The sequence below is a fragment of the Thamnophis sirtalis genome, unplaced genomic scaffold (assembly GCF_051295495.1).
Source record: "Thamnophis sirtalis isolate CommonGarterSnake01/CBP01778 unplaced genomic scaffold, rThaSir2_p1.2 scaffold_6, whole genome shotgun sequence".
Classification (NCBI taxonomy): domain Eukaryota; kingdom Metazoa; phylum Chordata; class Lepidosauria; order Squamata; family Natricidae; genus Thamnophis; species Thamnophis sirtalis.
The window spans coordinates 123660960-123681172 of record NW_028261386.1 but is presented as its reverse complement, the minus strand read 5'-3'; the positions used below and the strand labels follow the sequence as shown (position 1 = coordinate 123681172).

Below are 20213 nucleotides of genomic sequence, written 5' to 3'. Positions count from 1 at the left end.
GAAGGCAAGCAGCCCGGCGTTGCATTGCTCGCGGAGGAGGAGGAGGGGGGGGAAGGTAAGCAGCCCAGCGTTGCACGCGGCGGAGGAGGAGGAGGGGTGGAAGGCAAGCAGCCCCGCGTTGCGTTGCTCGCGGAGGAGGAGGAGGAGGGGGGAAGGCAAGCAGCCCAGCGTTGCACGCAGCGGAGGAGGAGGAGGGGTGGAAGGCAAGCAGCCCCGCGTTGCGTTGCTCGCGGAGGAGGAGGAGGAGGGGGGAAGGCAAGCAGCCCAGTGTTGCATGCGGCGGAGGAGGAAGCAGCCCAGCGTCGCTGCTCGCCGCGCGCTCCCTCGCTCGCGGCCAGGCTTTGGTGCTGCCTTTCCCGCTCTGTGCGTGCTGCCCAGACCAGACCTCTCTTCCTTCCGTGGAGTCCGTTCGTGAATCCATGGGATTCGCCGCGGAAGGAAGAGATATCGGGGGAGCGGCGGACGCCAGCAGAGAACGTCCTCTGGCTTCTGGGCCTCCCCGCTGCTGTCCCGATGTCTCTTCCTTCCGTGGAGTCCGTTCGTGAATCCATGGGATTCGCCGCGGAAGGAAGAGAGGTCGGGGGAGCGGCGCCGCCAGCAGAGAACGTCCCCTCGCTTCTGGGCCTCCCCGCTGCTGTCCCAATGTCTCTTCCTTCCGTGGAGTCCGTTCGTGAATCCATGGGATTCGCCGCGGAAGGAAGAGATATCGGGGGAGCGGCGCCGCCAGCAGAGAACGTCCCCTCACTTCTGGGCCTCCGAGAGCGTGGACGCAGCGGCAGCTGCCCGCAGACAACTTCCACGCGCTTCCGGGGCTCCTGTCGCTCGGCAGAAGCTCCTGAAGCATGTGGAAGTTGTCTGCGGGGCAGCTGCCAGCGCACCCACCTCTCCTCCTGCCTCTTCGTGCATGGGATCGCTGCCTCCGAGAGCGTGGGAGCGGCCGCGAGGAGTCCGTTCGTGCAGCGCCCCAACCTCTCCTCCTGCCTCTTCGTGTATGGGATCGCCGCCTCCGAGAGCGTGGGAGCGGCCGCGAGGAGTCCGTTCGTGCAGCGCACCCACCTCTCCTCCTGCCTCTTCGTGCATGGGATCGCCGCCTCCGAGAGCGTCTCTTTGGTTCCCTTCTCCTCCTCCTCCTCCTCCTCCTCCTCCTTTCTGGCGCCCCTTCCTTAAAGATTTGGTACCAAAGCAATGGCGGTGAGGTCGTGAGGAAGTTGTGTCTTTTGGATTTTGCTGCACTGTTGTCTTTTCAATGGTTCTCAGACTGGTTGAACCTTTAGCAGCTGGGGTGATATTCTTTACTGTTAAGGTTACAATTGGATGTGTTGGACGAATCTTAAAAGATGAAACTTTTATTAAAACGTTTGACTTAACTAAAAACGTCTTCCTTTTTCTTCTTCTTCTTAAATATGATTTATTTATTTATTTTTACTTCAGAAGTTTGATGACTGTTGTACAAACTAATCCAACCTAAATGTAGAGGAGGAGAAGAAGGGGGGGGATTTAAAAAGAGCAGAGGAAAAAGAAAAGAAAGCATGAAGAAAACATAAAGAAAACATAAAGAAAGGGATGGGAGGGAGGGAGGGAAGGAAGGAAGGCACTTTATGTTGAAACAGAAAATATTATATAAGGAAGAAAATGGAAATAACTTAGGAAGGAAGGAAGGAAGGAAGGAATTGCACTTAATATTGAAGGAAAAGAGAATGAAGGAAAAAGTATTGGAAGGATTGAAAGAAGGAAGGAGGAACAAAGAATTACACTTAATATTGAAATGGAAAAGAAAATATAATGAATGAAAGAAGTAGTATAGGAAGGAAGGGAAGGAAGGAAGGAGGGAAGGAAGGAAGGAAGAAACAAAGACTGTTGAAACAGAAAAGATAATATAAGGAAGAAAATGGAAAGACGTATAGGAAGGAAGGAAGGAAAAAAGGAAGACAATGTTGAAATGGAAAAGAATATAAGGAAGAAAATGGAAAAAATTATAGGAAGAAAGGAAGAAATGTACTTAATATTGAAACAGACAAGGGAATGAAGGAAAAAAATATTGGAAGGATTGAAAGAACAAGGTTTTCCTTGTATGGGATTGATAGTGTCATTCTTAAATTTATTCCCCAAAATTTTTCCCATTTGTCTAGTTCAATGTTATAGCCAAAGTTCTGTGCCCATTTTATCATTGGTTATTTTACAGTTTCCAATTTCCTCTTCCATTTGATACTTCAAGAGGAATTTGTATATTTTCCCTATCATCTTTCTGTCCAGACTTTGAATAATTTTATTCAATTTGTTTGGTTCTGTTTCAATACCATATATTTTAGTGTCTTTATTGTATTTAGTTTTAATTTGGAGGTAGGTTAGCCAGTCACCTTTCATATTCTGATCTGCCAATTCTTCAATTGTTTTTAAATTTCCCTGTCTGTCAATTAGATCTCTGTATCTTAGAATTTTGTTCCAATCTGTAAAATTTGGGTGTGTCGTTCTTTCTGTTGGTGATAGCCAATTTGGGGTTTTCACATAGTGGATTTTTTTAATTTTGAGCCATTGTTGCAGTAAAGTTCTAATTAAATGATTTTGAAAGTATTTGTGCGTTTTATGTTTGTCATTCATTCCATAAGAAATTATGCCAGCCTGGCTGCAGGTCATGGCCTTCTAAGATCAGAATTCTTTTATTCTTTAACTCAATCCAATCCTTCATCATTGTCATTGTTACTGCAGTTGCGTATATATAGGCTCCCTGTGTGCTTCCATCCATCCCTACGAAGATCTGCTGACTCTGCCTGCCTGCTGGTAAGTGAGCTGGGTTTTTTCTTTTATTTTTTTAATGTATTTTAAAATAATATTTTATTTATTGTGCATATGATTTTTAAAAATAGTGGTATTCTGTGTTGATTCTTTTTTTAAATTGTCTTAAACTATTTAAAAAAAGATTGTATCCAAAATAAATTGAAACAAGCCATTTTAAAAATTTCTATGCACAATACTTTGAAATGGACTCAGGAGTCATGATTGACACTGAGTGAATTTGCACTTTTAATAATCAGGAAGATACAATGGCATTGAAAAAAAGTGACTGATGACCATTTTTCACACTTAGCGAACGTTGCGACCATTTTTCACACTTAGCGACCGTTGCAGCATCCTCATGGTCACGTGATCAAAATTTTGTTTGGCAACAGATTCGTATTTATGCTGGTTTCAGTGTCCTGGGGTGACCTTTTGACAAAAAAATTTTTTTTTAATCAAGCCCCCCCCCCCCCTCCCCGGTCAAGGGCGTCCCTCTTTTCCAATCTGAAAATCTGGTCACCTTACCCTACAGGCAGTGAGAGGGACAGCTAAATCATGGAAAGAACCAGTGGAGAAGGACCCTGATTGCTGACTGGGGAGTTTTTGGAGCTGAAGTCCACTCTTCTTCAGGTTGCTAAGGTTGAGAAACATGCTCTAATAGATCTTGCACTGGGCAGTTGGACAGATGACCTCTAAGGTCTCTTTCAACTCCATTTGTCCATTATTCCCTGCTTACCTTTTTATGGAAGGAAAAACAATCCTCTCTAAAAAGGGACTTGAGCAACAAAATGGAGGATGCGGGGTCTTTGCCAGTTTTAGCTGTCCTACTCACTGCCTGCAGAGGCCAGGCATCACTTAAAGGCCAGACTATAGACTGCCCCCTACAGGCAGTAAGAGAGACAGCTAAAGATGGCACAAGCCCCACAGGGTCCTCCATTTTGTGGCGGGAAAGAGGGAAATTGGCAAAGGAGAAAAGTGGAGAATTGTGGAGTATTTTCTGTGTGTGGAACCTTCTCTCTTCTTTTGGCACCTTGAATAAAATCCATCTTGGTTTTGTTGTCCCCAAAACTGGGCTCTTGCTTAAGTGTCGAAGCAGATAAGTCAACGGACACAAGATGTGATACAGAATCATACTTTTACTTTGGTACCCAGATCTAAGGACCCCGGTTTGAAAAGCTAACCAAGGGCCAAGACTAGAGTCTTCCAGCAGTTTTTATAGTCAAGGGATGGTCGCCTTCAACCCTTTGCCCTTCCCCTAATCATGCATGCACAACAGATCATTTTGAATGGTTATTTGGGTTTTACGTTGTTTTTTCACACACACACACACACACACACACGGTCACAGGTGACTTGCAAAGTGTGCCGGTTTAGGGTTTTTTTTCCTTAGAAGTATTCTTCCTGGCTGGCGGTTTTAAGGTGCTAACTTCTGCCTGGCTGTTAATGTGCAGCCCCCCCTCCTTCCTTCCTATTGCAGAGCAGAATAAAAGAACAAACAGTTTTTTCTGAGGCAGCCCCCCCCCCCCTGCGACTCCCCTCCCTCTTCAGAGAGAGAGACAGGAAAGGAGCAAAGCTCTTAATTGCCAAGGCAAAGAAATGAAGACAAGAGAAAATGTTTTATCAGAATTCATATTCCTCACTCTCGTGTCCATTCCATCCACGCCAGAGTCCTATCTCCACATAGGACATTTCCCCATAACCGTCGTAAATGGGAGTCAGTTGTCCAGCCTCCAAATGTAAATCCCGGGACCAGGGAGATGCTGCAACCTCATCACTTAGCAAAACAATTCTCCATCACCATAAGGAAGTGAGGGCTGCTTGTAGTACAAAATAAACCAATACAATGATGCCAGATAGACAAATATTGTACCCAGATCCATGTTGTCTTTTCACTCAGAGTGTACTTTTAACATCAGGTTGGAGGCATTATTTTCCTCTTTAACTCTAAGCATAAATGCTTCATTATCACAAAACACATTTTATCTTAGTAAATCTCTATTATATTAAATAAAGTATGGCACATCACAGATAATGCACATTGCATTTTTTGGGAAGGACAAAAATGTATGTTTTTGTTTTCAGTTGTGGTTATGAAGTACAGAATCAGATACCAAGCAAGTTATATCATATATTTGTGACAGATGAAGTTTTATTTACCATAATACAAAATAGCTACTCAGTACAAATAAGTTATTTGCATTGACTTTCATTTTCCACTTCATTACTATAGCCAAAAGAAAACATATTTCTATTTATATCTTTTCTATCAATTTTAACTTTGTTTATAAAGTGACAGAACTTTAATTAAACCTGTATCGTGTGTCATGTATATAAATTAAAATCTAAACAACCTTAAGAAGAGAAAACATGGAAGATGTAGTTATTTTATAGTCTCCGAGCACGATTCAAGGTGTTGGTTATCACCTTTAAAGCCCTACATGGCCTAGGACCCGGATACCTGCAAGACCGTCTTCTGCCACATACCTCCCTTAGACCAATAAGATCGCACAGGATGGACCTTCGTCTTCTGAGCCGAAGGACAGAGAATGGAAGTGTGACCTTCCTCCCATATTTGGGCATACCAGGGGTTGTGACTTTAAATATATACCTTTCACCCTGGCCTGGCTGATAAGGAGTCGAGCCCTGTAGCTCAATGGTTAACACATCTGCCTAAGAGGCAATAGAGCACAGGTTCGATTCCCAGCAAGGGTATGGCTAGCTGATGAGAGCTAAATAGCTTGAAATAGATCTATACTAGTCTCCCTTTATTTATTTATCAGCATAAATATAACAAATATATATATATATATATATATATATATATATATATATATATATATATATATATATATATATATATATATATATATACACACACATATATATATATATATATATATATATATATATATATATATATACATATATATATATATATATATATATATACATATATACATACATACATACATACATACATACATACATACATACAAGTATTCTACAACACTTTCTTCTTTATGCACACCTTTCTTCCCAAGGGAGAGGTAAGTTAAGAATACATTTTTCTACAAATCCATCACTTCTCACTCCACAAAAGCTTCATTTTTTTTTTTTTGCAAAGAAAATCCAATCCCTTTCACAAAACAATTTACAGAACAACCCTTGGACCAGCCTGGTGGAACAAAGGTGGGTTAGCAAATATTTATTAATTATTTATTAAATTTATGTACCACACATCTCACTATCCAAGCGACTCTGAACAACTTACAACAGAGCAACCATTAGCATTTTATTGGGAGAGGAAGACATTCTTGTGTAGTGACTTACAAGAAATGAATCTGAAAATCCTGAAAAGCTTACCTGCTCCAAGACAGAGAAGCAAAAATAGTGGAAGAGGTTGTATCCACCCAGGTATCCCAGAATAAGTCCTATTAAATACCTGGGACTTAACACTACTCCGAAGTACAGGTAGTCTTTGACTTACAACAGTTCATTTAGTGATGGTTCGCTAAAAATAGTAAACTAATAGTTACTCATTTTAATAGTTGCTAATTTAAGAACTGCAATGTTTCACTTAACACACGTGGCAAGGAAAGGTGGTAAAGCGGGGCAAAACTCACTTAACAAAGTTCTCACTTAGTCTCATGAATTTTGGGCTCCGCTGTGGTGGTAAGTTGAGGACTACTTGTATTGGGCAAACGAAGGGCACAAACGGAGACTTCAGCCAAAGAAGAGAAACAACGTGAAAGAAACCACGTAAAACCCCTTTTATGAGTGATCCGAGCGAAGAAGGTGCCGGGGTGGATGGGTGGGTGAGCAGGCAGAGGCTGCAATCCAGGGCTGGCCCCCGCAAGAGCTGCCCCCTTAAGAAAAACTCGGGGTTGGCCTATCGCCTCCCACTACTCAACCTCCTCCCCAGCCCGGCCGCCAAACTCCGCTCCCCGCTTACTGGCTTGTCCGCCGCTGGAGGCGAAAGAGCGGCCCTGCCGGAGCGATACGCACAGAGCCATTTCCTGCCAAGGACCCGCGCCTTCAATGCCCCAGCGAAGTGGGCGGTGCTTGTCGAGGAAACCCCGCCCCTCGCCCGCCCCTTTTCCTCTGGCCTCCCGATGGAGGATAAAACTGCGTTTCGGGGCTCTTTGCAGCTTTTGTCATGGAATGTGGCTTGTGGACTTCAACTCCCAGAATTCCGCAGCCAGCAAAGCTGGCTGAGGAATTCTGGGAATTGTAGTACACAAGTCTTCAAGTGCCGAAGGTTAGAGACCCCTGATTTAGAGTATATACAGAGGAGGAGACGGGAGCCTGCTCGCTTTTAGACGAGGCCACGTGGACTTGAATCGTGGGACCCGGCCTGAGTTTTTCGCCAGGGTAAAGCGGCGTTGGATCGCGATCGATCCTTGCAACAGGTCTAAGTGAGCAACTAGTAGTGGTACTGTTATTCTTTTTAGCGACGCCCTTTCCTCTTTTTGACAACCTCTGCAAACTATAGTGGAACTCTATGGGAAACCGCTTTCTCTTGGGACGTGGCTTTGATCCATAGGAGTAGGTCCTATTAGGCGGTTAAGCCTCTTGGAAGTCTACTTTGGCTCCTAGTGGCTGCATAGATAAACCTTGATGCGCTCTTTTTCGCAACACTATAAGTCGGTTTTGCAATGATTTTCTTCAAGGATTTTTTTTTTTTAAGCGTCCTAATCATTTGTCAGCGACCTCGGATTCTCTCGAGGTTTTTTCATCTAATCCCCTGTGTGGCATCACCCTTAACGCACTATTTTGGCTCAGAACTGCAAAAATGCCGTTTGCTGAATTCACACGCGCAAAACCTAAGCAAACGTATTATGCCTTAAGTAGATGGTCATATTCGGGGTGCGACTAAACGGCGGTAGGATAATCCAGTCCTGTGTGTTGGGCAAATGCAGACAAATTGGCATGAGCAATCAGCTTTTATGGCTATATAAATTATATATATATATATCGTGCCCTGCCAGGAGACAGGAGAGATTAAATCTGGGGGACCCGAACAACTGGCCTTCAGTGCATTGCAGCTTTTTGTTTTGGAAAGAAGCCAGTCTTTAGGGACCATTTCTTGAAACCCTGGTGGAATGGAGGAAAGCCTATACTGGCAAAGATTTGGGGCTCCTAGTATTTAAAACAGCACAAACGCTAGCGTGTTTGTTCCTAAAATTGCAGATTTTGTACTCTTAAAAGCATTTTGTGCCTTAAATGACAGTTCCTGGGACTTAACCTAATCAGTGCGAACTGGGCAGTAAAGGAGGCTGCTCATTATAGTCCCTCTAACTTATAAAGCCAAATGATAATGATAGTTCTGGGACACACGTTACGTAAGATAATCCAAGTTAGATATTTCTGTAAGTCGTTCATTCTCTTCCTTTTAATTTTATTGGCTATGTTGGAATCTGACAGTTGTCATGTGTTTATGTGCGACTGCAAACAATGTGAAGCTGCTTGAATGTAGAGAGAATCAGTGGAGTTCTTCTGACTCCTTTGAGAGTTGCAGCTTCCCTCTGGATCCCACCTCCATTTCCAGGTGCTGGAACAACCCACTTGGAGGCCTTCTCTCAACACGGAGAAGTACCACATTATATTTGAATGCCTTTGTCAGGATTCCAAATAGCATCCAAAAGTAAATCAGAATCCAAAGCAAAAGAGTCCTCAAAGTTCCCATTTATTAAGACAGCCATGTCGGCACCTCTGGGAAAACCCGAATCTGAAAGCTTCCAGGTTTTCCCCACCTAATTGAAAGTTCAAGATCTTGCCCCCACACCCACAATTCCATCACATGGTCCAATCTCCCACTGCCATGCTGGCAGTTCCACCCGTCCAGTTCTGGTCAGGTGCAGAGGTGCAGAGAAAAAGGATGCCCTTGGCTTTCTAGAAAGAATCATGTTTTGGCTACACAGTAGGTAACTCCATTGAATCCCCCCTCCCATTTTCCCACAATAGAAAAAGGCATAGTAGAATAAAAGAAAGTGTGGCAGGCCAAAGATCCAAAAGAAAGCTGCAGGCCTGACAGTCTTTTTATTTTGCAAAGTTGCTTTGGCATGGTGGAAATCTTCCTTGCATTATATAGGGCTGTGCAAAATGCCACCTAAGTGCAGCAGAATCCTTTGATCTTGTTTGATGACTTGATCTGGAACACAGTGGGATGCTTCTTCAAAAAAGGTTTCTCCAATTGGGGCCTCATTTTCATTCAAGTTCATAATTGGTGGGGGAGTTTATAACAACTCATCATTGGAAAGCTTCGTTGAAGACGTTTCATTTCTTAATATAATAATGTTAATGATTTGATCTTCTAGGATGCAACTGTCAACGCTGCTTACATCGCCAGCGTCATTCTGCTGAGCAAATATGGTGATGACGTTGTGCAGCAAATGCCGATCTGGAGGAAGTGAGAAGCCTTGCATCATCTAGAGGTACGTACAATTAAGCTTGTGAATAAGGTTATCTTTGAACGAAAGAGCTATTCTGGCGTGTGGGCTAATTATTTTACTTAACGTAAAATGTGAGTCATTAATGAGATAGCAGTGAGGACTTCTCCCTCATCAGTGCTGGATGCTGTGGTCTTCCCACTGAGGCCAACGTCAGCCTCTATACAGCATCTGTAGAAAGAGGAGCTTCCTACATCCCGGGGCTGAAATTAGGCTAAGAGCTTGGCTCTGTTCAAGAGTGATCTCTAGGCTGGAATACTGCAATGTGCTCTACATGGGGCTGCCCTTGAAGAGCATCCGGCGACTTCAGTTAGTCCAAAATGCAGCCGCGCGAGTGATTGTGGACGCACCACGGTTCGCCCACATAACACCGATCCTCCGTGAGCTGCGTTGGCTACCTGTTGGTCTCCGGGTGCACTTCAAGGTCCTACTTACCATTCATAAAGCGCTCCATGGTAGTGGATCTGGCTATTTGAGAGACCGCCTTCTGCCGATTACCTCCCTCCGTCCCATCAGATCGCATAGAGTAGGCCTCCTCCGAATTCCATCCGCCAGTCAGTGCCGACTGGCGACTACGCGGAGGAGAGCCTTCTCAGTTGCAGCTCCGACGCTATGGAACAATCTCCCCGTGGAGATCCGCACCCTCACCACCGTCCAGGCCTTCCGCACAGCCCTCAAGATCTGGCTATCCCGTCAGGCCTGGGGATAAGACTTTACTCTTGCCCCTCCCGAATGTTGAATGAATGTTGGGTTTTTACTGCTAATTATTTTTAATCACATTTTCTTTTTGTGTTTTGTCCTGCACTCCCTCCCCTTATTATTGTAAGCCGCCCTGAGTCCCCTCAGGGAAAAGGGCGGCCTATAAATGCTTAATAAAATGAAAAAAAAGAAATGAGTCCCCTTGAGAAACTCACCTATAGGGAAACCGCCAGGTCAAAGGACATTCTATTAATCTGGATCTGGAAGTCCAGAAGGGAAGGCTGCATCTCTCAAACCGTTGATTTTGATTTATATACAGGATGGTTGCACATCCTGGGTTTTCAGACTCTTCCAAGAAAGTTTCCCGAATAGACTGATTTGCTGATCGAGTGAAATAGCTTCCTTCTTTCTTGCCCCATGCAACCCCTTGAGAATGAGAAGGGAGAATCTGACAAAGAATTTTCCTTTTCCTTCCACCAATTTATGTATACTGTAGTTTTAAATTAATGGGGAGGTTTATTCGTTGCAGAGGTTACTGTTGTGTATACTTGAACTTGCTTCTCCTAAGTAATCTTTCTCTTATCTAGAACATCCTAAAGGAGACGCCAAGGTGCGACCAGGAGATCATCAACAGTGAAAATGCAGTGAAGGCCGTCACCCTTTTGTGGTAGGCATTTTTTTCATATTTCTGTGCTTTTCAAAAATGTTTCATACACACACAGACACACACACACACAACCCAAAAGCCATGAACAGAAGCCATGCAGAGGGTTAAATAATTCTGCTCAATTCCCAAACTTGAAAGTGCATGAGAGGGGCAAGAGAGGGTGAAATACCCAAGTTGACCCTGCAAGTTCCAATGTCAGCAGCAAATTTGCCTGATGATACTGTGATGTCTGTTTTATCATTCTTAAATGATTCTTAAGTACCAGATGCCTTTGTTCTTAAATGCCCATTGTTCCAAACTAACAGACAAACTTGTTTTTTTCTGCTAGGACTTAGTGTCCACTTAGTGTCCAGACAAATCCATAGGATGAGTTAGTAGTAGATACTAAATGTTTCTCTTGTTTGCCATAGGTTCACCATCACAGGTGTAGTGTCTGCATGGGCAGGAGGTTAGACTAGATGACCTACAAGGTCCCTTTCAACTCTGTTTATCTGAATCAGCATCTGCATTCTGGTTTCCTTTGTTTCAGAGGTGTTGCTCGGTTGCTTGCAAGGCGATTTCTGATATTCTAAAGAGCCTTCTGGCGTGGCAGACAGATGAAGCTCACCTGAACAGAATAATCAAGGTACGATCGTGTGTGGAATAGTGCAATGAGATCTGCAATGTTGTCCCCAGACCTGAGGAAGCCTGGCTTTTGGTTCCAATATCTTTCTCCAGGATGAAATTGTCCACACCTTGATTTTTCTGGGCTTCGACCTTTGAGTCTCACACCGTCCAGGGACTTATCTCAGGGCCAAGTCCAAAAGTAGGCAGGTTATGGTCATTCTGTCCCCCTTTCTCTGAGTTGGCTGCCTCTGGATGAATACACAGCCAAGGTACCTGGCCAGATATAATTCTTAGGAACCATTCACTCTCCCCTCAACTGCCAACTTACATGACCTGGAGGCCTCCCCTTTGATTTGTCCCTCAGGCAATGGGGGATCCAGACATGTTTGCCCGCATTCTCCACCAAACTCTTGTCCCCAAACCTGGGTTCTTGCTCAGTGTCGAAACCGATAAGTCACGGGACACAAGGTGTGATACAGAATTATACTTTTATTTTGGTACTAAGATATACAGACCCCAGTTTGAAAAGCTAGCCAAGGACCAAGATTAGAATCTTACACCAGTTTTTATAGTCAAGGGATGGTCGCATTCAACCCTTTGCCCTCCCCCTCATATGCAAGCAAAACAGATAATACTGATTGGCTATTTGGATATAGGAGTTGAGATATTGCACAACATCTCAACTTCTTCCACTCTGCTTTCTTTTCCATCCTACCAGTGAGTGAAAACCATATCCCCCAGTTCAAAATCCCTCTTGGGTTTCTCACTTGCTGCTGTGCAGATTTCACATTACAAAGCACTTGAAATTTTAAAAGAAACCATTTCTGCACTTACAAAAGGAAAACCAACAAGAACAAAATTATTCCAGCCCATGCATAAGAAATAAAACACAAATTTAAAAAGTCCTTGGCGGAATAAACATAAAATAGTATTTTTCATTGTAACGATTATAGTTTTCTTTAACTGTAAGTATTTTTTTGTAAAACATAGCAAGATAGCAATACGTGTCTAGAAAATGGAATTCTCTCCGCTTTTCCTAGGCCTTGCGGAACTGGCTGACCTCGCCTGACCTCACCTTGCGTGAGAGAGCAACCCGGTCCCTGAACCAGCTGCTTCAAATCTATAAAAGGCAGATCCCATCCGAGGTGAGTTGGTTGAGGAAGCAGCCTTTCTTACCCCTGGATGAGATGGGCTTGCTGTTGGGTTCCAGAAGGTTAGCCTTGCATTTACCCTGGGCCTGTCTTATTCCGCAGAACCCGACCATCAGAAACAAGGGACACTGGATCGGCCTGTTGGTCCCTTTCTGGGTCCATACAGAACCTGCCTTCCAGTACTGGGACCTCTTGGCTGCTAAACATGAAATTCCCAGCTCCAGCAACAGGTAGGTTTCCCTCAGTGACTTATGGCCATTTTTGCACCCTTACGTAATTTTCGGGCTGCAGGAACTTTCGTCCAGTATATACTGCAGCATCTATTGCCGGAAAGTCAGCCTTTATTGACTGGACTTCAATATAAAACAACTACTTTCAATTTCTGTTTGTTTCTTGATAGGTCTCATCATGGTTAGTAAGTATTTCACCAGGAAAGGCCATTTGGCTACTGGCCTGGTGATGGCTGGAGGGGCTGCAGGGACTGTCATCCAAAATGAACTGCAGCCCTTTCTGATCCAGAAGCTGAAATGGGGAGGCAGCCTGCAGGCCTATAGCTCTATTCTAGGTCTATGCGTTCTGGCTGCCTTTGCCTACAGGCCCCTTCAAAAAGGTCTTGCTTATTAACAGTCTTTAAGCAAATGGTTTAAACTATATGTCAATGCTCTTGAAACCCACAAGAATTAGTGTCATTTACATCAGTAAAACATACAAGTGAGTTGATAATATTTTTTTTACGATATTTTTTTATATGTTTAATTAAATGCCTTTGTCTTTTTAAGCTTGGGTTGGATCAATCAGCCACGCTCTGATGATGACGCTTGCTCCCCTGTCCGGGAAACTCGTGGTGAGGTATGGAGCCGCCAAAGTGGCAGTAGTTGGCGATCTGGTGACCATAGGTGGTCTGCTGTGGTCATCATATACAGAAAAATTCAAGTACCTATTTTTCAGCCGGGGAATCATTGTCGGCGTGGGATCAAGTCTGGCCTACGCTCCAGGTAATGCTTTACATTAAAATCAAATTTTGTCACACATTTCTTCTGTTTTTGAAACAGAAGGAGGGGACAGGGGTAACGCGGTGCCCAGTTCAGGAGCGGAAGGGGATGTGTCACTGCCATGGGCGGGGGTGGTGGCGGGAGCTTTGGCAGCTTCACCTCAGCCGCAGTGTCAGACGGCAAATCTGGCAGTGCTGTTGGAGGAGGAGGAGGTGGCGGCAGAAGATATTCTGGTGGCAGCGGGGGTTTGGGGCTTCACCTCAGCTGCAGTGCTGGGCGCAAGCGGCTAGGACTGGCCGCCCACAAAGGGCCTCCCCGGGCTTGCTTTGCTGAAAACGGGGCGACTGGTGCTAGTTTGAGGCCTATAGCGCTATTCTAGGTATATGCGTTCTGGCTGCCTTTGCCTATAGGCCCCTTCAAAAAGGTATGTATCTGCTTTGGGCATTTTAAATTAAATATCTCCTTTTTCCTGCAGGAACTTTCGTCCAGTATCAACTTCAGCATTATCTAATCCAGAAGCTTGGATGGAGAGGTAGCCTGTGGGCCTATAGCGCTATTCTAGGTATATGCGTTCATTTAGGACAACTATTGGAACCATGCAATAGTGTAGAAACAATTGGAAAAGAACTGAATTTTAAATTATTTATGCTTTGTAGCTCAATTGAGTTGAGACCCTCTTTTTCCTGTTTGGGAGTTTGACCTTGGGATGGAGAGTCTTGGAGGGGAAGCACCAACCACTGAAACCAGAGATTGACTCTTCTTCCTCCCTCCCTTTTCTCTTCCAGACATGGATCCCAATGAACAGCTGCAACCATCATGGTCTGATCATGGTGAGCCTTTATTTCACAAGCAAACGCTATTTGGCTACTGGCCTGGTGATGGCTGGAGGGGCTGCAGGGACGGTCATCCTAAATCAACTGCAGCCCTTTCTCATCCATAAGCTTGAATGGACAGGCAGCCTGCAGGCCTATAGCGCTATTCTAGGTATATGCGTTCTGGCATATGCGTTCTTGGAGGGGAAGCACCAACCACTGAAACCAGAGATTGACTCTTCTTCCTCCCTCCCTTTTCTCTTCCAGACATGGATCCCAATGAACAGCTGCAACCATCCAGCGACAGACCCTAGAACGTCCTTAGGGACCCCTGGAAGGCGACTTTGTTTGTCCTTGGGATCTATGTATTCCTTGGCCTCTGCCTATTTCTCCACCAGTGCAACTAAGTGGCTCTGATCAGGGGAGTGAAATCACCACAACCTGGGGAGCCCTGGGGCACTGAAAGCCCCCCCCCCCAAATGTTGGTGGAACTAATAGGAGAAAGAATAGAATCCCTCAGGGCTAGAAGGGACCTTGAAGGTCTTCTAGTCCAACCCCCAATCTTTTTTGTTGTTGTTGAAAATCTGGAGCCCCCATTAAGAATTATCTTCATTATCATTGTTAAGAAGACAATGTACTAGTAAGTTATATTTGATTCTTTTCCTCTTCTTCAATCCCCAGAAAAAGGTGTCTGCAAGTGTCACCAGAGAAACAAAACGAAGATGTGGAGGCTGATATCATCACTGTGGAACCGTACATACCGGAACTCATCTACCCCAACATCCCCATCATTGATGAGCGAAGGATGTCAGACGTTCTACGTTGCACGACAATGTGATGGATGGTAAGTGTTTGAACTAATTTGGTTGTTGGTTTTTTCTCATTATGATGATATTATTGTTATTTAATTCTATGTCCAAAAGAAGAGTCTTAGCTGAAGGGAGAGGATTTGGGGCCTCTTGAGGTCACCTGGGGTCCTTGGTTGCTTTGCAGTGCCTGCTTTGGGTTTTTGGGTGGGGATGGCTGGCCTTGGAAGCTAAAAAGGAAGAAGAGTGGGAGCCTGGTAGTTTTAAATATTAATTTGGTTGTTACGTTTTATTTATTATTTCTTGCTTACTTATTTTTTTAATTAAAATATTACATTGGTGCTTCTTTTGCCCCAGGATGAATAGCTGCAGTGGGTGAAATCCCAAAACAACTGGAGCCCAATTTGGACCCCATCGGCATTGACAATCTCACCATCAGTCAGTTGCCAAAGGCCGCCTTCCTTGGAAGAGCTGACATCCAGTCTGAACATCTAGCTGACTGTGTGAAGAACCACAATTCCCCCCCCTCCCCCATGAGGCAGGACCTTGACATGGTTGTGGGGCTTGTGTGCTCTGAGGAAGATTAGGGCTACACCTCAGGTTCAACCATACTGAACAGGACTCATGAGAGGAATCGGACAAAGAGTGTCTCTCCCATAAACAATAGAGGAAAGCACATAGAACAGAAACCCAGATTGGCTCTCTAGTTGCCCAGGTCAAGAAGGACCATGCCAGGGCTTCAAATTCTTGGACATCTGGTGGAAAATGACCTGCAGGACTCAGGGATGATGGCTGAGCATCCAGGACTGGCAGCTGATGAACAACTGGAAGGAAAGTGTTTTTCCTGACTCTCCCTAAGATGGCATCCAGACTCAGCAGGGTTTTTTTTCCCCTGCTGAGAGATTCCTGGTTTCCTCACCTGAACTGGTTCTTTTCGTTTTTCTTTTTATGTACTTTTTATGTAGTTTTATTTAACTTTTGGGGCTTGTTTGTAATTTTAATTACATTTTTTGGAGGTTTTGAATAAAATAAAAATTTGATTAAAAAAAGAAATGATATGACAAAAAGTATAAATGAAATCTTAATGAAAGATTCACATTGTAGCTGCCATTCATTTGTTCTTATGTGAAATAAAAGGGTCTTGTTAAGTCCTACTGCTAAAAATTATCTATTTTTCTACTAGAGTTTACTTATGCACTCTATTAGGAAATCGTAGATATTGTTCTAAAAGCTGGATGGTATTTTTAAAACAAGATCAAAGTAGCTTTATCTAAGAATTGGTATACATGTTTGATCACAAAATCCTATTTCTTCAACTATCCCGCCTGTATTAATGACAACATAGAAAACTAGATGAGCAAGGACCAATTGCTATTCACACCTCCTCAGTTTTATGAGGCATTATCTTAATTAATTAACTTAATTATGAGGGAGTACCGTAGTTAATACTTTGCTGGATCAAGGCATTCCGCAAACTATTAAGGAAGTGTAAAGATAAGTGCAAATAAAATATGGCACCAGGCTAGAAAGTGGAAGATCCTGAGTTCTAGTCCCACCTTAGTCATCAAAGCTGGGTGACTGTCGGTCAGTCACTATACCTTCTACTTCACAGGGTTGTTGTTGTGAGGGGAAATAGGAGAAGGAAGGTGTGTTTGATAGATTGACTGCCTTGAGTTGTTTATAAAAATAAAGGAGTAGTAACAAATAAATGACCTTGGGGAGAGAAGGAGATGCTGCTGCACAGGGAATAATCAGATAAGGTGGGGGAGCCCCCAGGTGCATAACTGGCACAGAAAGAACCTCAGAAAGGACCCTCCATCATTTTTCAGGCTTTCAAAAGAGTTGGTGGGAGAGATGTACTTTCAGACTTTCAAGATTATCTTATGTATCCTTCCAATAAAGTAGAGTTACCTCATTTGGTCATATTTCCTATCTGGTGTACTTGGGAGGTGATGAGTGGGGGGATTTGCTACCTTGTGTGCCAGGTGAGTGGCCAGAGCTGGATCTGGGATCTCAGATGCGGCTGCTGCAGACTTTTGAGGTGCTTCTTCTTGTTTTCACTCATCTTCTGAAGAGGGGTGACTTTCTCAGTTGGCTGTAGTGGTTTTTCTGCACATGGTAACTGTGGTCCATCTCAGCCACTTCATGTTGCAGACTCTGGAGGTGCTTCTTAATGTCTGGCAGAAAGTTCCTCGCCTCTTTGAGGTTTTTCTCAGTCAGCCTTCTCTTACTTGAGATGGACACTTGGCTAAGTAACCTCGTGCAGTTCTTTGTAGAGTTCTTTAATGTATTTCACCAAAGATTTGTTCTCTAGCTCTAACTGATGGCATGATCTTCTGCAGATCGTCTGTTGTGGTCTTAAGTTGATCCACTTTCTCCTGGAGATAGCTGTGCTGATCTTTCATCCACTGATTATCTTTCTGGAATTTCTGGGTCTGAAAGTCAAAGGAGTCTCTCAGTTCATCAACCTGGAAGTTGGGACCATCAGTGGTCGCTGAGAGATCATCCAAGGATATTGGCTGTACGACCATTTCTTCCTTGTTGCTGACCTGTTTGACAAATGGAGACACAGTCACATCCTCTCTCAGTTCAGGTCTAATTTTGCTAACCTGCCTTCTCAATTCTGGCTTTTTCCTAAAGTTTTGGAGTCCATCATCTTCTGCTAGCATGAGATGCAGCAGGAGTGGATAACCAACAATCTGCAGAGGGGGGTCTCCTGACGAAGGATCCCTTCATGGTAGTGGATCTGCGTACTTGAGAGACCGCCTTCTGCCAATTACCTCCCTGCGACCAATTAGATCTCATAGATTGGGCCTCCTCCGAATTCCATCTGCCATCTGTCCCTTTGGAACAAGCTCCCCGTGGAGATTCGTACTCTCACCACCGTCCAGGCCTTCCGCATAGCCCTTAAGACCTGGCTAGCCCGTCAGGCCTGGGGACAAAGATAGCCGCCCCTCCCGAATGATGAATGAATGTTGCTCATTATTTTTACTTTATGTGTGTCTACGTCACTGTTTGTATTCCCCTTTCCTGATTTTATGTAAGCCGCCCTGAGTCCCCTCAGGGAAAAGGGCGGCCTATAAATGTTAATAAACTCTTAAACTCTTAAAACTCTTTCAATATAATCTACCCAGATCTCAACTAAAAACCATCAGGTTCAAAATATCATATTTGAGCCACATCAAGTGAAAATCAGCTCTCTGGAAATGCTGGTAAAGGTGGAAGGAAAGAGAAAGGGAGGAAATTTTAGGGTAAGGTTGGTGGATTTGATTACTGTGTGGATGGGTGAACTTTTGGGAGACCGGAAAGTCCAGACTGGGGACAGGTCATCTATCTACCTCTGTGGTCACTCAGAGTCCACACAGTTTCCATGCTGTCAATCAATGCAGACCAAACTCCCTGGAGAAGTCTGCAATGCTGGGAAAAGTGAAGGATCACCCATAAGCAGCTAAAATGAGGCTGGGGGAAGGTTGGGAGACCCAGAGGACCAGGTTGGGGACAGATCTCCATGGAGAAAATTGATCTATGGGCTACTAGGCATCAACATTCAACTTGATGACACATAATCAATCTATCAGTCAGTCAGTCAGGCAGGCAGGCGGTTAACTTACAAAGTCCCTTTCAGCTCAAGGCTTCTGTTGTCTACTTCCTTTTCATTGTTGCCTTAACCTACAAACAGGGAACAGATTAGGGTTAATGCAATCAAATGACAAAAGCCTAAAGCAGGGGTGTCAAACTCAATTCCATTGAGGCCTGTATCAGGATTGTGTTTGACCTCGGGGGGGCGGGTATGTGTGGCCAGGGTGGGAGTAGCCAGTTCGACATCACTCGTGTCAAGAGGCACCCCTCCCAGGCTCCGTTTTGAGCAGCGACAGCCTCCTGCAGTGCTCTACCAGCGAACTAGGGCTTAGTAGGGCCACTCGCGGCCCTCTCAAGCTCCGTTTTTGTTGACAGAGGCGCCATGGGCCAGTCCGCTATTTGCAGAGTGTCCTGCGGGCCGGATCTAAGCATTCTGCAGGCCAGATCTGGCCTGTGGGCCTTGAGTTTGACACCCCTGGCCTAAAGCAGTATAACTTTGTATAAAAACACAAACTTGGCCCTTTTAAGGCTTGAATGGTCTTCAACTCCCAGAATTCTGCTTGCTAAATGGCTGGCTGGGAGTTGAAGTCTCCCATACCTTAAAGGGGTCTAGTTTGAGAAACGCCAACAAAATCCCTCAATACTGGTCTCTCTTCAAACTATCCTGACTTCCCATTTGATTCTGAATCCAACTCAAGGCATCTCATTGCTCAAAAAACCCCACAGGGGTCGGTATCAGCTCTCTATCAATTTGACTGTCTTTGTATTGCTATAATTTCTGATAACAGGAAAAGGTGGTGACCTTTGGAATTAAGACAGACACCCCCCCCCCTGCAAATACTTACTACGAGTCCCATCTCAACCATGAAAGCCCAGTGAGTGACCTTGAGCCAGTCCTTCTCTCAGCCTTCACAAGGTTGTTCTCTTGAGGATGAAGAAATCTTAGATATGTTCACTGCCTTGAGCTATTTAGAGAAATAATAAAGGTGGTGTAAAAAATCCAAGTAATAAAAAATGAAAACAAACGTTCAGTTGCCAGGCCAAGTGTGTTATTGGGAAATAACTACTATCTGGCCAACAAAATCAGAGTTTAGTAATTTCCCCAAATCATTAAGCAGATCAACCTCTAGCTTTGTAGTTGCAATGCCCACCCAACTGAGACAGCCTGAAGCCATTTTTTTGGCCCCTAAACATTGCAGGTTTTTCCGAGTGCGCTTCACCGCCACAAAGCCAGCCAGGCCCAGCCCCTTTCTGGTGACAGGAACTTTTGACATGATGGATGAGGAGTTTGGTGACAGGTATGGAGGCTGCCAACATGGCAGGTATCAGCATGTCTGTGAAGTTTAATGGAATCCCCACTTTTCTAATCTTCCCCCCTTGGTTCTGCCTTAAAGTGAAGGGTCTCTCCCTCCTGAGGAGCCCAGGCGAGGGAGACCCTGCGATGCCCCCAGTGCCAGCCATCCAATCCAGCCACTTTCCAGGGATGTTGAGCAGAGCCTCCATTATATGGTCCAGACTCCCCAAGGATGCTGGAGGTTGCCATGGCGAGCTTCAGCCAATGAGCTTAGGAGGAGCCTCTGACATCATAGGCCAAGGCTTTGATTGGCCTGGAGCTGAGATTTAAACAATAACCGCCAACTGGCTGCCTTCCCTTGAGGGTATGGGTTATCCATTGAT

General features: G+C 44.5%; 3 long non-coding RNA genes across 5 annotated transcripts; 2 read left to right on the top strand and 1 right to left on the bottom strand.

The window, feature by feature from the left end:
• Positions 1-7073: 7073 nt before the first annotated feature.
• Positions 7074-12690, top strand: LOC148045180 (uncharacterized). 3 transcript variants are annotated; one of them, XR_015697186.1, is made up of 5 exons: positions 7074-7190; positions 9093-9209; positions 10511-10590; positions 11120-11215; positions 12237-12690. It is a non-coding gene; the product is annotated as an uncharacterized LOC148045180 (long non-coding RNA). The 3 variants fall into 3 exon arrangements; XR_015697185.1 differs by lacking the exon at positions 7074-7190 and having other exon boundaries at positions 8123-9209; XR_015697187.1 differs by lacking the exon at positions 7074-7190 and having other exon boundaries at positions 8123-9209; positions 12187-12690.
• Positions 12691-14423: 1733 nt separating this feature from the next.
• On the top strand, positions 14424-16049 carry LOC148045179 (uncharacterized). Its single transcript, XR_015697090.1, has 2 exons — positions 14424-14995; positions 15315-16049. It is a non-coding gene; the product is annotated as an uncharacterized LOC148045179 (long non-coding RNA).
• Positions 16050-16954: 905 nt separating this feature from the next.
• Positions 16955-19502, bottom strand: LOC148045178 (uncharacterized). Its single transcript, XR_015697184.1, has 3 exons — positions 19382-19502; positions 18569-18626; positions 16955-17506 (listed from the first exon to the last, which is right to left on the bottom strand). It is a non-coding gene; the product is annotated as an uncharacterized LOC148045178 (long non-coding RNA).
• Between the last annotated feature and the right edge of the window lie 711 nt (positions 19503-20213).